Consider the following 12,659-nt stretch of genomic DNA (forward strand, 5'->3'; position numbering starts at 1 on the left):
TCGAAAATGTGTGGCTGTTTCTTTAAGAAACCCGAACCGTTCTTTCCCCTTCGCCTAGTCCCCTGCACCACACAAGTTCCTCGAGCTGCGCAACTGCTGTCTCCCGGGCCTGGGGAAACGCGGTTGCTTAGCCCTGAGGCTGCACTCCTGGTAAGCGCTTTTCTGGATCTGGCCGCCAGAGACAGTGCTGCCCCCTACCTTTAACCCTAGGGACACCCGAAGTGAAGTCGCTCAGTCGTGTCCGACTCTTTGTGACCCCATGGACAGTAGCCTACCAGGCTCCGCCATCCATGGGATTTTCCAGGCAAGAATACTGGAGTGGGCTGCCATTTCCTTCTCCAGGGGATCTTCCCAACCCAGGAATCGAACCCGGCTCTCCTGCATTGCAGACAGACGCTTTACCGTCTGACCCAGGACACCCGAAGCTGCCTCCAAAACCAGGGAGGGAGAAAGCAACCGTTAAGGAACTGCTGGGCCTCCCAGGCGGCGCTGTGGTGAAGAGCTCCCCTGCCAATGCAGGAGGCACAAGAGACGTCGATTTGATGGTCCCTGGTAGGGAAGATGATTCCCTGAAGTAGGAGTAGGAAATGGCAGCCCGCTCCAGTATTCTTGTCTGGTATATAAAGGCAGGCGACAGTCCATGGGGGTCACAAAGAGTCGGACACAACTGAGCACACATTCAGTCTTTCACCCTACGCCCCTTCTAAGGATCTCCACTCACCTCCACAAAAACAAAATGACTACAACTCCATACCCAGTCTCACTGTGCTGTCTGCCCTAAGGGGTCTGGGTCTGTGAATACAAGCTGGGGTGGCTGATTGTGACTGGATTTTGCTGTGGGTCCAGCCGCCAGAAGGCTCTGGCCTGAGGATCCTACAGCCTTAGGAGGCTCCACCAAAAAGGTTAGCCTCAGAAACAAAGGAGTGGGGGAGATAGAGGGCAGTCTACTAGAGATTTCTGGGGGCCTCAGAGAATCAAAAGATAAGCCATGTGACAAGCCTCAGAAAGGATAGGACCCTGAAGGACATGAAAGGAGCCAGATCAAAGAAACCAATGGACAGTGTTTTCAGGGCAAGTTACCTCCAGACACTTCAGTTCTTGCGTGGGACCACTCATAATTCAAGTTCCCAAGAAAGAGAAAATATGTTTCTCCCACTCCCAGGCTAAAAGGACTCCAACCAGTGGTTCCAGCCATTTTTAATTCTGAAAACCTGGACTTTTCCTCACTCCTTACCCTAGCTCTGTCAACTAGGAAGGGGGCAGTGAGCCTGGCATGGTAACTAGGCAGCAATTTTTGTCCTGGGTTATCAGGGGCCTGTCTCCTCAAGTGTCCCAAACTGTCACCTACAGCCCCATCCTTAGAGATTCTGAGTCTATGGAAAACTGAGATGAAGCATCTTATCTTTGAAAGGACCCTGGGAGGTGCTGTTTTGGGGAGAGAAGCACTAAAGGTGTAAACAGGGTCTGTGAAAAAGGACCAGCCAGGGTGGGGGCGGTCACATGAAAACTCCCAGCACTTTGAAAGGCAAGGGCTCTCAGTGATAGCACCTACTTGCCCTGCTTGGCCGAGGGCATCCCTGCCAGTAGAAAAGATAGACAAGCTGAGGTTTCACCTGCCAGTGTCCCCCAGAACTAGAGCTCTTCCCAAAGGAATTACCATAAACAAGAAAGAAGAAACTGCAAACAGTAGTGGTACAAGAAGATAATTTAAAAAAAAATAATAACAAGGCCTGTTGTACACAAGAGAGTCTAGAGAGAGGTTATGTGACTAAACAATGGGAAGCAGTTTCCTTAGCCCTGATAACCACCATTTATCTCTGTCCTTGGAGATGAGGACAGTGGGGCTCAAGGGCCAGCACAGGTGGGGCCGCCCCCTACCCCAACCCGCTTGTCTACTTACAATCTTCCGTCTTTCAAATGTCTCAAAACTCCTTTCCAAGGAACTTTCTCCACTGAAGACCCACATTGCGCCTGCAGTGACACAACCAGCATGGAATGAAGGACGCAAACATCAGACCCGAGACTGGACAGAGCTGGAACTATCCGGGCAGAGAACACACACGCAGAAAAATGATGGGTCCTCCAGGCTAGGCTAGGGACACGATTCTGCACATTGGGAAAAGTCTGCATTTCTCTATAAAATGGGAGATCATCACTCCTGCTGTTCTTATTGTAAATTTGAAATAGTATTGCTTCTTATACATTAACAAAGCAAGAGAGAGAGAAGCTCCCAGTTGCTCTTTTGTGTTCTGTCATTTAGGCTGCAAGCCCACAGAACTTTTTGTTCCCTGTACCACAATTGCTGCTGAGTAAATGTCATCAGTAATTAGAATATTGGGAACACGTTGCAGCCACTGCTCCTGTGTTTTCCAGACATTTCTCACCAGCCAGGCACCATTCTCCCCCCGAGTGAGGCCAGAAATGCAAAGCCAAAGACCCAGTCCATTAGTGACAAAATCACTAGGCTGCTGGGTCCAGACAACCACATGGAAGCCCAACCCATTCAGCCCTTCAGCAAATGTGTATTGAGCACCTACCAGGCACAAGGCCTTGTGCCAGGTGTTGTGAATATTGTGGTGAACAAGTCCAGTCCTCTTCTTACAGAGCTTACGGTTTAGTGAACAATGACCATCATCCCTTGTTAAAAGTCAGAACTGTTGTTAGCATTGGAGAAGGGAATGACAACCCACTCCAGTATTCTTGCCTGGAGAATCCCATGGACAGAGGAGCCTGGCAAGCCACAATCCATGGGGTCACAAAGAGTCGGACACAACTGAGCGACTAACACTGCCACTACTATTGTTAGCATATGTGGTCTGTTCCCACAGACCTTCAGTTTTGCTTCTGTTGGCTCAGATCCCTGGTTAGGTATTTATCTGCCCAAGTTCCCCCTCAGTTGAGATCCTAAGATTCTTCCACCTTTTCAGAAACTCCTTCTCAAGCCTTAGGGTCCAGAGAGAACGGTTCTGGGTCTCTGCAAAACCCTGCCTGAGTGACCAGAATTGAAAGTTGTGAAGATCTGGGATACATGCCCCCTATTTCCCAGCCATTATTCACATTTCTCTTCCTGTCTCTCGCATATGCACAGTACAAAGGTGAGTTCTGTCCTAGATGTGTTTGTTCTCCTGTTGTAAATATTGATTTAGGATCATTTCTTCCTGGAGAGCATGGCCTTAAACTTGTGCCCAAAGTTCTAACAACGTGGGCTTGAACAAGTCACTGACCTCTTGATGCTACTACCATTTTCCCTTTGCAAAATTTGGAGTAAGTCAGTCAGAATGTTTTGGTTGCAAACAACAGAACTGATTCTGGCTAGCCTAAGAAACAAAGTGGGGTGATACTCTACTGGAGAGGTCTGGATTCTTCAAAGAATCAAAGGAAAAGCCAAACAACAAGCCTTAGAAAGGATAGCGCCCTGAGGATGTAAAAGGAGCCAGGTCAAAGAAACCAATGGACAGTGTTTTCAGGGCAAAGCTATGGGATGTCACCTCCAACCACTTCAGTTCTTGCATGGGACCACTCAAAATTCAAATTCCCATGAGTGGGGCTCTGATTGACCTGAAGCAGTACCCAGGGAAGGGTGGCCCATCTTGATAGACAGTTGCACAAGATCTGTCCTGAACACGGGAGGGGTAATTCTCCAGTTAAAAAAAAATTACTGAAGGGGAAAATCCACAACTGGCCACTGTGAGAGCTGGACTCTGGATTTATTCTGAGGACACTTTCAGCGCCAGAAATGCTGCAACAAAGTCTGAAGCAACTGTTTTCATGTTTTGTCTTGTTTAGGAGCATATCATTTCCTCAGTTGAATTCTTAAGGGGGAGCCCATTATGTGAGACATTAGAAGTTATAAATTAATATTATAAAAACTTGAAATCAGACATTAGAGACTAACAGTTGCCCTCCTAATATCAGCTTTTGCAACCAGTTTACTTCCATCTTTTGTTTTGGTTGCGTAAGCCCAAAAAAGGTCTAATTCACACAGAGAAGTTGTTGCAGAAAGGTTTGAACAGCTCACCTTGCGACCTCTAAACAGTCTTATGTTAAACAGAAACAGCAAAAGGTTAACTTCAAACTCGAATCCAGGTGGTCCCTAACATGTTAAATTTGGTGCCTAGCATGTTTAAACATGTGTATTTTTACTATATCTTTTCAGTTCAGTTCAGTTCAGTCACTCAGTCATGTCCTACTCTTTGCGACCCCACGAATTGCAGCATACCAGGCCTCCCTGTCCATCACCAACTCCCGGAGTTCACCCAAACCCATGTCCATCGAGTCGGTGATGCCATCCAGCCATCTCATCCTCTGTCGTCCCCTTCTCCTCCTGCCCCCAATCCCTCCCAGCCTCAGGGTCTTTTCCAATGACTCAACTCTTCGCATGAGGTGTTTTAAATGGCTTCAAAGTTTTTAAAGTAGAAATTGATGTTTATGGTTCTACAGAAGCAATATACTTCAAAACCACTACCCTGAGGGGTAGCCAATCCTCAGGACCTCAATCCCTTCTGGGATTGTGGACCACAGGCCAACCTAATTGGCAATCTTTTGATCCTTACTCTAAGTTCCTCCACCTGTTTGAAGAACCAGAGATCCAGTATCATCACCCACTGTCAGGAAATTACCCCATCATACAACAGGAACTTTATACAGGAATTTAACTCCAAAAACCAATTCCCATGTGTGAAGGCGACAGGATAGGTAAAGAAAAGAATTTGATTTTAACTGAATTAGCCAAACCATCTGTAGTGAATTTCAGATTAGTCTAGAATACACTTGTTCTTCTTTTTTCTTCCATGCACAAAGTATATCTATATGCACATAGGCATAGCAGGTGTGTGTTGGGGGGCTAGGGATGGGGCAGGAATGTCATTTATTTTCTCAGTAAAATCATCAAATTTATGTTTCTGTTCACTCCAGAAAGGAGTTTTATACGGATGGCTTGCAGAGAGATAGTAGCTATTGTCAGCTCTCCCAGTTGGCTATGGGAGTTGTAGAGTCTGGGAGGTGGCACCACCAAATGGTGATGACAACGATGATGATTGTGCCTTCTTGTTATCTGGGAAGCCCAGGAAATAGCTTCATTCCCTTGGCTCCTGAAGGTTTTCACATCTTTCAGAGCTCCTTTTTCTTTTCTTTAGAGTTCCTCTTTAGAATTCCTGGGCCCAACAGCTGCACAGACTACCAGAGCAATAATAAAAACACAACTACTAAAGAAAATTTAATGATCATGGTGATGATTACAAAAATAACCTTCTTTAAATTACCTAATTTGATGAGATCACATTTACAAGCCACTGAGTCAGCTGTGGTGGTGGTGGTGGTGGTGGTGGTTTAGTCACTAAGTTATGAAACCCCATGGACTGTAGCCCGCCAGGCTTCTCTGTCCGTGGAATTTTGCAGGCAATACTGGAGTGGGTTGCGTTTTCCTTCTCCAAGGGATCTTCCTGATCCAGGGATCGAATCCACATCTCCCGCATTGGCAGGCAGATTCTCTACTGTCTGAGCCAGAACTGATTCCTCCCCAAGTCAAAAAGTAGAGCATTATGACTGGGAAAAAGTTTAGTTCTTTTGGTTTCTTTTTTTCTCTCATTATTTATCCCAATGTCTACCAACACCTAGAATTCTGCATAAAGTATGACTTGCCAGATGTTGCAAAAGAAAAGTAGAGAAGGGGCCTGGAGGGAACAGAATAAGGGGAAGGCGACCCTTCAGTGATCAGCCAAGGGTTACTCCCTTTAAAATCCCAAAGCAGTCTTGATTTCCCAGTCTGACATGATCTTGAAATTAATTGATCCTTGTCTAACGGAGCTCCCCTGCCCCCACCCCAGGAAGGCCCAACTGTAGTGGAACTTCTCAAGTAGTCCTCAGTAATTTCACCCAAACCAGAATCCTGGAGCCCCTGCACTGGCCCTGAGATGCACACAAAGCCTCTGGAGGGTTCTGAGATACTCCCCCTCTCCAGGAGGCCTCTGAGGTGGCTTCCTGCCCTTTGCCAGGGACCCAGGGTTGCTACTCATAGCCTGAGGCCTCCTATTGTGATCTGTAACTATTATAGGGGCTTCCCAGGTAGTCCTTCCCACCAGATTGTTATGTAAGAGACGTAAGATCCTTGAGTCAGGTATTAGGACCAAACTGGAGCCAGGACAGGCTCTAAGGGGCAGGCTAGGCCTGAGGTTTAGTCTCTAGGAATGCTGAGGCACTGGGAACTCCCGCAGGCAGTGTAGCTCGACCAATCAGAAAAATCCCCGTAGCCCCGCGCCGGCGCCAGACCCGAGCCAATCCAGATACGGATGCGAGGTTTAAAAGTCCCGCGGGCAAGTATGGTTTAGCCAATCAGCTATGCTGTTACAGAAACAAAGAACCGTCTGTATAAAAGTAGATGTGATTCAGAGCTCGGGGCTCTTGTCCGATTCCACTGTGCTGGATGAGACCTGGGCCCTAACTCGAGCTAGCAATAAACCCCTTTATGCTTTTGCATTGCTGTGGACGTCTTATTCTCTCAGTTTTGGGGACTCAGACTCTGGGCATAACATCAGGAAGATGGAGTGGAGAAGGAAACGGCAACCCACTGCAGTATTCTTGCCTGGGGAATCCCATGGGCAGAGGAGCCTGATGGGTCACAGTCCATGGAGTTGCAAAAAGCTGGACACGACTGAGTACACACACGTCACACTATCATAATATCATCCTAATAAGTCTATCGACTGAGCAGCTACTTCATGCCAGGATGATCGCCAAGGTCCCTAATTTGCTCCTTGAGGTAAGTAATTGTAATAAATAAGGTGACTGGGGCTCCAAGAGGCTAGGTACTCTGCCTAGACCTAACATCTCAGCCCACCTCATTCCAAGGCCTACGACCTTAACCACCAGGCCATTGAAAGCCAGGCAGGAGATTCTGTCTGCCTAGAGACAGCCCCTCGCAGGAGCTTCAGCCCCAAGTGTTTTTCCATTTTCTCCCCTGGTGCATCTCTGTCTTCTCCACCTCAGCAAGACTCTTGGAATTGCTAGATAGCACCCCTGTTCAAATGGGCTAAAGGCAAAAAAGGAAACTGTTGTCACAGCACTGAAACGTCCAGAGGGTGGATCAGGTCGGTATCAAGCATGGCTAGACTCATGTCCTCTGGAAAGTGTCACTGTGTCTCAATTCTGTGCTGGTGTCACCCTCAGGCAGGCTTCCCCTCACGGGGGCAAAGTAGCAACTCTAGATTCGCATTCCTGCCAAGCCTGGCAGCGCTCCTGAAGACAGCGCCTCCGCGCCATTACAGTAGCCTCCACTCTGCAACAGGCACTAGGCGGGAGGGGCTGAAAATCCTACAATGCCTGGTACTGTGGACTAGCCGATAGGCATCCCCCGGGAACTTGTTAGCAATGCAAATTATAGGTCCCCATCTCCTTGAATCAGAAGCTCAAGGTGGGGCCAGCAATCTGTGTTTTATTCAGCCCTCCAGGTGGTTCTAAGGCGCTAAACTACCGGATTAGTGAGGATCCATGCGAGCCAGCAGTTAGTAGAAGAGCCAGCATGTTCCCCAGAGACAGACTTGCTGAAGCAGGACATTCCATTGGACGCACTGTGGGGGTATGTTCCCACCTACTTCTCTGTTTTTCTCCCTTGTAGTAGGGTAAGTATGAGAACTGTGGGTGGGGGCAATCATTCAAGTACCAACTATTTATGGTAGTTGTCAGGAAAAGCCCACTGCCCAGCACCTGGGGACTTTTGGGACCACCTGAGAGGGTGTAACTCCTCCAACCAGGGAGGAAGCCTGCAGACCACAAGGAATCTGGCTCCAAGCAGCCCAGGGTAACCTCCTTGGGTCACTCACTGTTGGACAGTTTTCTGTATTGCACCACACCAGATTTCCAGTAAAAATCCTGAAATCCTGCAGTTGAGTCTGGACCAACTTGAGCTATGTGCCTATCCCCGAGCCCATTTGGAGAGTGTATTGATGAGGTACTTAACTGAAGCTGACTGACGAGACCTAATTATATAAGTACACCTGGCTGCCTCCATCACTTCAAGCAGATCTCCTAGCTTTGTCTTCTGGGGTAGTCCTGAGCAGGTATCGGGGATGAGAATCTGGATTCCTGAGGTTTCCTGAAACCTCGGGGCCCCAAAGTGGAGCTGGCCCTTGCCTGCTACCTCTTAGAGTTCTCCTGGTGTATTGCTGATCCTGCCAACTACACCAGTTGTCTTGCTGTATCTCACTATTGGCTGAACCCAAGGTAGGCAAGGCGCAAGCAGGGAAGCTGGAGAAAACTTAAGGAGTCCTAAGAACTACAGACACGTTTATTCTCTCCTTACTGACACAGCAGCCATAGCAGCAGACACATTGTATTCTCTCCTCTCGTGGTAGACAAAGCCATAACGCAGCCCTAATGTAGCCACAAGGGCTGTTCAGGTGGAGCTTGTATGTAAGTTTGCAGAACAAAAGTGGCCCATGGCCAAGCAGGTACATCATAACATGCATGAGCAGTGCTGTTAGTGGTCTCAGCTGTTACGTAACTATGTCTTTACAAAACGTGGACAGCAAAAGGCCCTGGGCCAAGAGTGCCTGACCACCGCCATCTTGGCTAACTTGCTCTCCCTACACCTGGCACAAGCCAACCTGCACAACCCCTCCGGTTGTTTTAGTCTGTGCTACCTCAAGCCCTCCAAGCTCGTTACTTGTCCCCAGCAGGACTTGAAAAGGGATCCCTGCCCTTCTAGCCTAGCAAGCCCCTCCCACCACAACCTGCCACATGGATGTGGGTAAGGGGCTTGGTATGCAGGAAAGAGCTCTGGCAGAGAGGCAAACAGGACACCGAGGCCTGCAGGCGAAGGCTGGATGTCACTTAGGCCCTCGGGGCCTGCATTTCTCCATTTACAGATGCTGGATTGGGCTCCGTAGATGCCCTAAAGTCCTGCTGTTTAAAGATCCTATGATTTTCCTAAAGTAGCTAATTCTCCAAACAGTCTAAATTTCCTGCTTTCAAAACAGCTCCTTCCTCACTCACTGGTACCTGACACAGCCCTGAAAACTTGACAGAAAACTCTAGGGGACTTCTTGATGGTCCAGTGCTTAAAACTCCACACTCCCCATGAAGAGGTACTTGATTCCTGGTCAGGGAACCAAGATCCCACATGCTGCCTGGCCCTGGCCAAAAAAAAGAAACTCTGTATATACATGTTATCCTTGACCTTCAAAACAACCATCTGAGATAGTTATTTCTGTTCCTGCCCAGAGTCACATGATAAGTTAACAGCAGACCCAGGTCTCCTCCCTTCAAAATTTGCACAAAATCTGCTAGGTCTTAATCTCCCTTCACACTTTTTTGTGGCAGGGCAGCGGTCAGACCAGATACTATAGGACCCTTGCTGCTGCTGCTAAGTCGCTTCAGTCGTGTCTGACTCTGTGCGACCCCACAGACGGCAGCCCACTAGGCTCCCCCATCCCTGTGATTCTCCAGGCAAGAGTACTGGAGTGGGGTGCCATTTCCTTCTCCAATAGGACCCTTGACCAATTCCTCATCTCCCCAAGAAGCCTCAGGAGTGGAGATGGGGGCGGGGGGCAGTAAGACACCCATCAACTTTCATTGTGAGTATCTGGTCAGTTTCACACAGGTGACAGATTAGCAGACCTGAGATCAGAGGTAGGGTTGAGACCAGATGTGAAAGGGGAGGGCTGTTTGTTTAAGCGGTTTCTGAGAACTGGCAGGGACACCTCCAAAGAGGAAAGAAAAAGGCCAGGATAACAGAAACCAGAACCCCTAGAAGACCAGATGTAGGGGACTGCATGGGATCCCACAGGAGGGAACATCTTGAAAGGTATCAATATATCTCCAGCCTGGGTTCAGACAGGCTCTAGGGAAGGGAGCATGTCTACACACAGGCAGGAGCTCTGTGGAGGATTTAAGGTGCTGAACCTCTCTAGGTCAGATGAACAGCTGCTGCTGCTGTGTCGCTTCAGTCGTGTCCGACTCTGTGCGACCCCAGAGATGGCAGCCCACCAGGCTCCCCCGTCCCTGGGATTCTCCAGGCAAGAACACTGGAGTGGGTTGCCATTTCCTTCTCCAATGCAGGAAAGTGAAAAGTGAAAGTGACGTCACTCAGTCCTGTCCGACTCTGTGCGACTCCATGGACTGCAGCCCACCAGGCTCCTCCGTCCATGGGATCCTCCAGGCAAGAGGACTGGAGTGGGGTGCCCTCTCTTTTCTACTAAGAGCTTGGATTCTGGTCCTACTGAGTACAAAAGCCAGCTCACCCTCTTAAAGCCTGTTTCCTGAACTGTAAAACGGGAATTCAAGTCTCTACAAGGTTATAATGAGGAATAAATAAGTGCTTACTTAAAGCAATGGCTGGTACACAACTAGGTATAAAAGAAATGGCAGAAGGCAGTAGTGGTTCTAGGTCAGTTTTGACCATTGATGCCATGATCACTTGAGAGGTGGTTCCTGTGTCATTTCTTGCTAATAGTTGAAGTACCAAAATTTTAAAATTATTTACAGCAGAGTCATAGCTATGCTAATAGTCACAGCTAATGCAACGTTTTAAAAAACTTAAAATGTTTTTAAAAACTAAATTTGAAAAAACTAAGATCATGGCATCCGGCCCCATCACTTCATGGCAAACAGAAGGAAAAAAAGTGGAAACAGTGACAAACTTCATTTTCTTGGGCTCCAAAATCACTGGACAGTGACTCAGTCATGAAATTAAGACGCTTGCTCCTTGGAAGGAAAGCTATCACAAACCTAGACAGCATAAAAAGCAGAGATAGCACTTTGCCAACAAAGGTCTGTGTAGTCAAAGCTATGATTTTTCCACTAATCATGTATGGATGTCAGAGTTGGACCATAAAGAAATCTGAGTGCAAAGAATTGATGCTTTTGAATTGTGGTGCTGGAAGACTTCTTAAGAGTCCCTTGGACTGCAAGGAGAGATCAAACCAGTCAATTCTAAAGGAAACTGACCCTGAATATTCATTGGAAGGACTGATGCTGAAGCTGAAGCTCCAATACTTTGGCCACCTGATGCAAAGAGCCAACTCACTGGAAAAGACCCTGATGCTGGCAAAGACTGAAGGCAGAAAAAGAGGGAGGGCAGCAGATGAGATGCTTAGATAGTATCACTGACTCAATGGACATGAATGAATGGACTCAAATGAATTTGAGCAAACTCCTGGAGATAGTGAAGGACAGGGAAGCTTGGCGTGCTGCAGTCCATGGGGTTGCACAGTCAGACACAACTTATCAACTGAACAACAATGCAACATCAACTACACATATGGAGTTAAAAAAAGAAGTGAGAACTGGGCAGGACACCTTGAGCAGCTAAACTCAAGTAAGCATGAGCAAGGTCTATTGGTCCTCTAGTTTTCAGCATGGTCTGTCAAACCACAGGCCACTGAGTATGACTCAAGGGTTTTGCTTGACACCATATGCTTTTAAAAAACTAGGGCAAACTAGACTTTCTTTCTTGGAGAAGGCAATGGCACTCCACTCCAGTACTCTTGCCTGGAAAATCCTATGGACGGAGGAGCCTGGTGGGCTGCAGTCCGTGGGGTTGCTAAGAGTTGGACATGACTGAATGACTTCACTTTCACTTTTCACGCACTGCAGAAGGAAATGGCAACCCACTCCAGTGTTCTTGCCTGGAGAATCCCAGGGATGCCTGGTGGGCTGCCGTCTCTGGGGTCGCACAGAGTCGGACACGACTGAAGCAACTTAGCAGCAGCAGCAGGCTTTCTTTCTATCACTCAGATGCATTTGCACTCAAATAGTAGAAGAGGTGGAATTACAATGCCAGATACAGCCAAGGGCATGCCAAGCATAATGCTATGTACATATGGTTGGGAAAGCTGATTTGTGAGGCAGGATTGGCCTCAATCTCCATCGCCTCATGTTCTTCTGTGTATTCAACTCTCACTTCTGAAGGAAGAAATACTAGAGACAGCTCCAACCCCAACCACTACCTTCTGTCAAAATGTCATGCCTTGGGTGGAGCAACCTTCACTTAAACACTCCCCATTTGTCTCACCCAAGTGCCTGGCCCAGGACTCAGACCACCCCAAGGTGGAGTCCAGGAAGCATTACTTACTGTGTGATCGTGGGTCAGGCCATTTGGCCTCTTGAATTTCTCTACTAATTAATACCACTTCATAGCCAGAGGCTGAGAGTAAAAAAAAAAACAAGTCACAAGTATGAATGTTCAGTCAAATGGGGTCACTTTCAGGGATCTGTGCAGCTCAATGATTAAAACCAGAGTTTCATCCTAGTGTTCAAGGTTTTCCCTGTCTCCCAGGCCACCTGTCTAGCCCTCTATCTCCTAGCTGCCCCTATTTTGCAGCCACACCCACTGCCCCTTAACTCGTTAAGTTGTCCTGCTGCCCAAAATGCTCTTGCTTTCAATTCCTATAACAAATCTTTAGTTCTTTCAAAATCCATTTCAAGCATCATCTTTTCTCTCCTGCCCTTCAGTGCTGCCAGGCACTGAACTCTAAAGCTGGGTAGAAGGGAAGTGCCCAAGAGATGGCAAAGTTCTTTGCATGCCCACCTTCTCCTTCTAGCTGGAGATTCCCACATGCGGGGGTTAGGTCTCAAATATCCCAAAAGCCTTCCATGCAGTCGATGACCCCTGGCTCTAATTACCCTTCCCAGGTGGGTTCTTGTTTCTCTCTGACTTCTGGGCC

The sequence above is a fragment of the Budorcas taxicolor genome, chromosome 13 (genome assembly GCF_023091745.1).
Source record: "Budorcas taxicolor isolate Tak-1 chromosome 13, Takin1.1, whole genome shotgun sequence".
NCBI classification, from domain to species: domain Eukaryota; kingdom Metazoa; phylum Chordata; class Mammalia; order Artiodactyla; family Bovidae; genus Budorcas; species Budorcas taxicolor.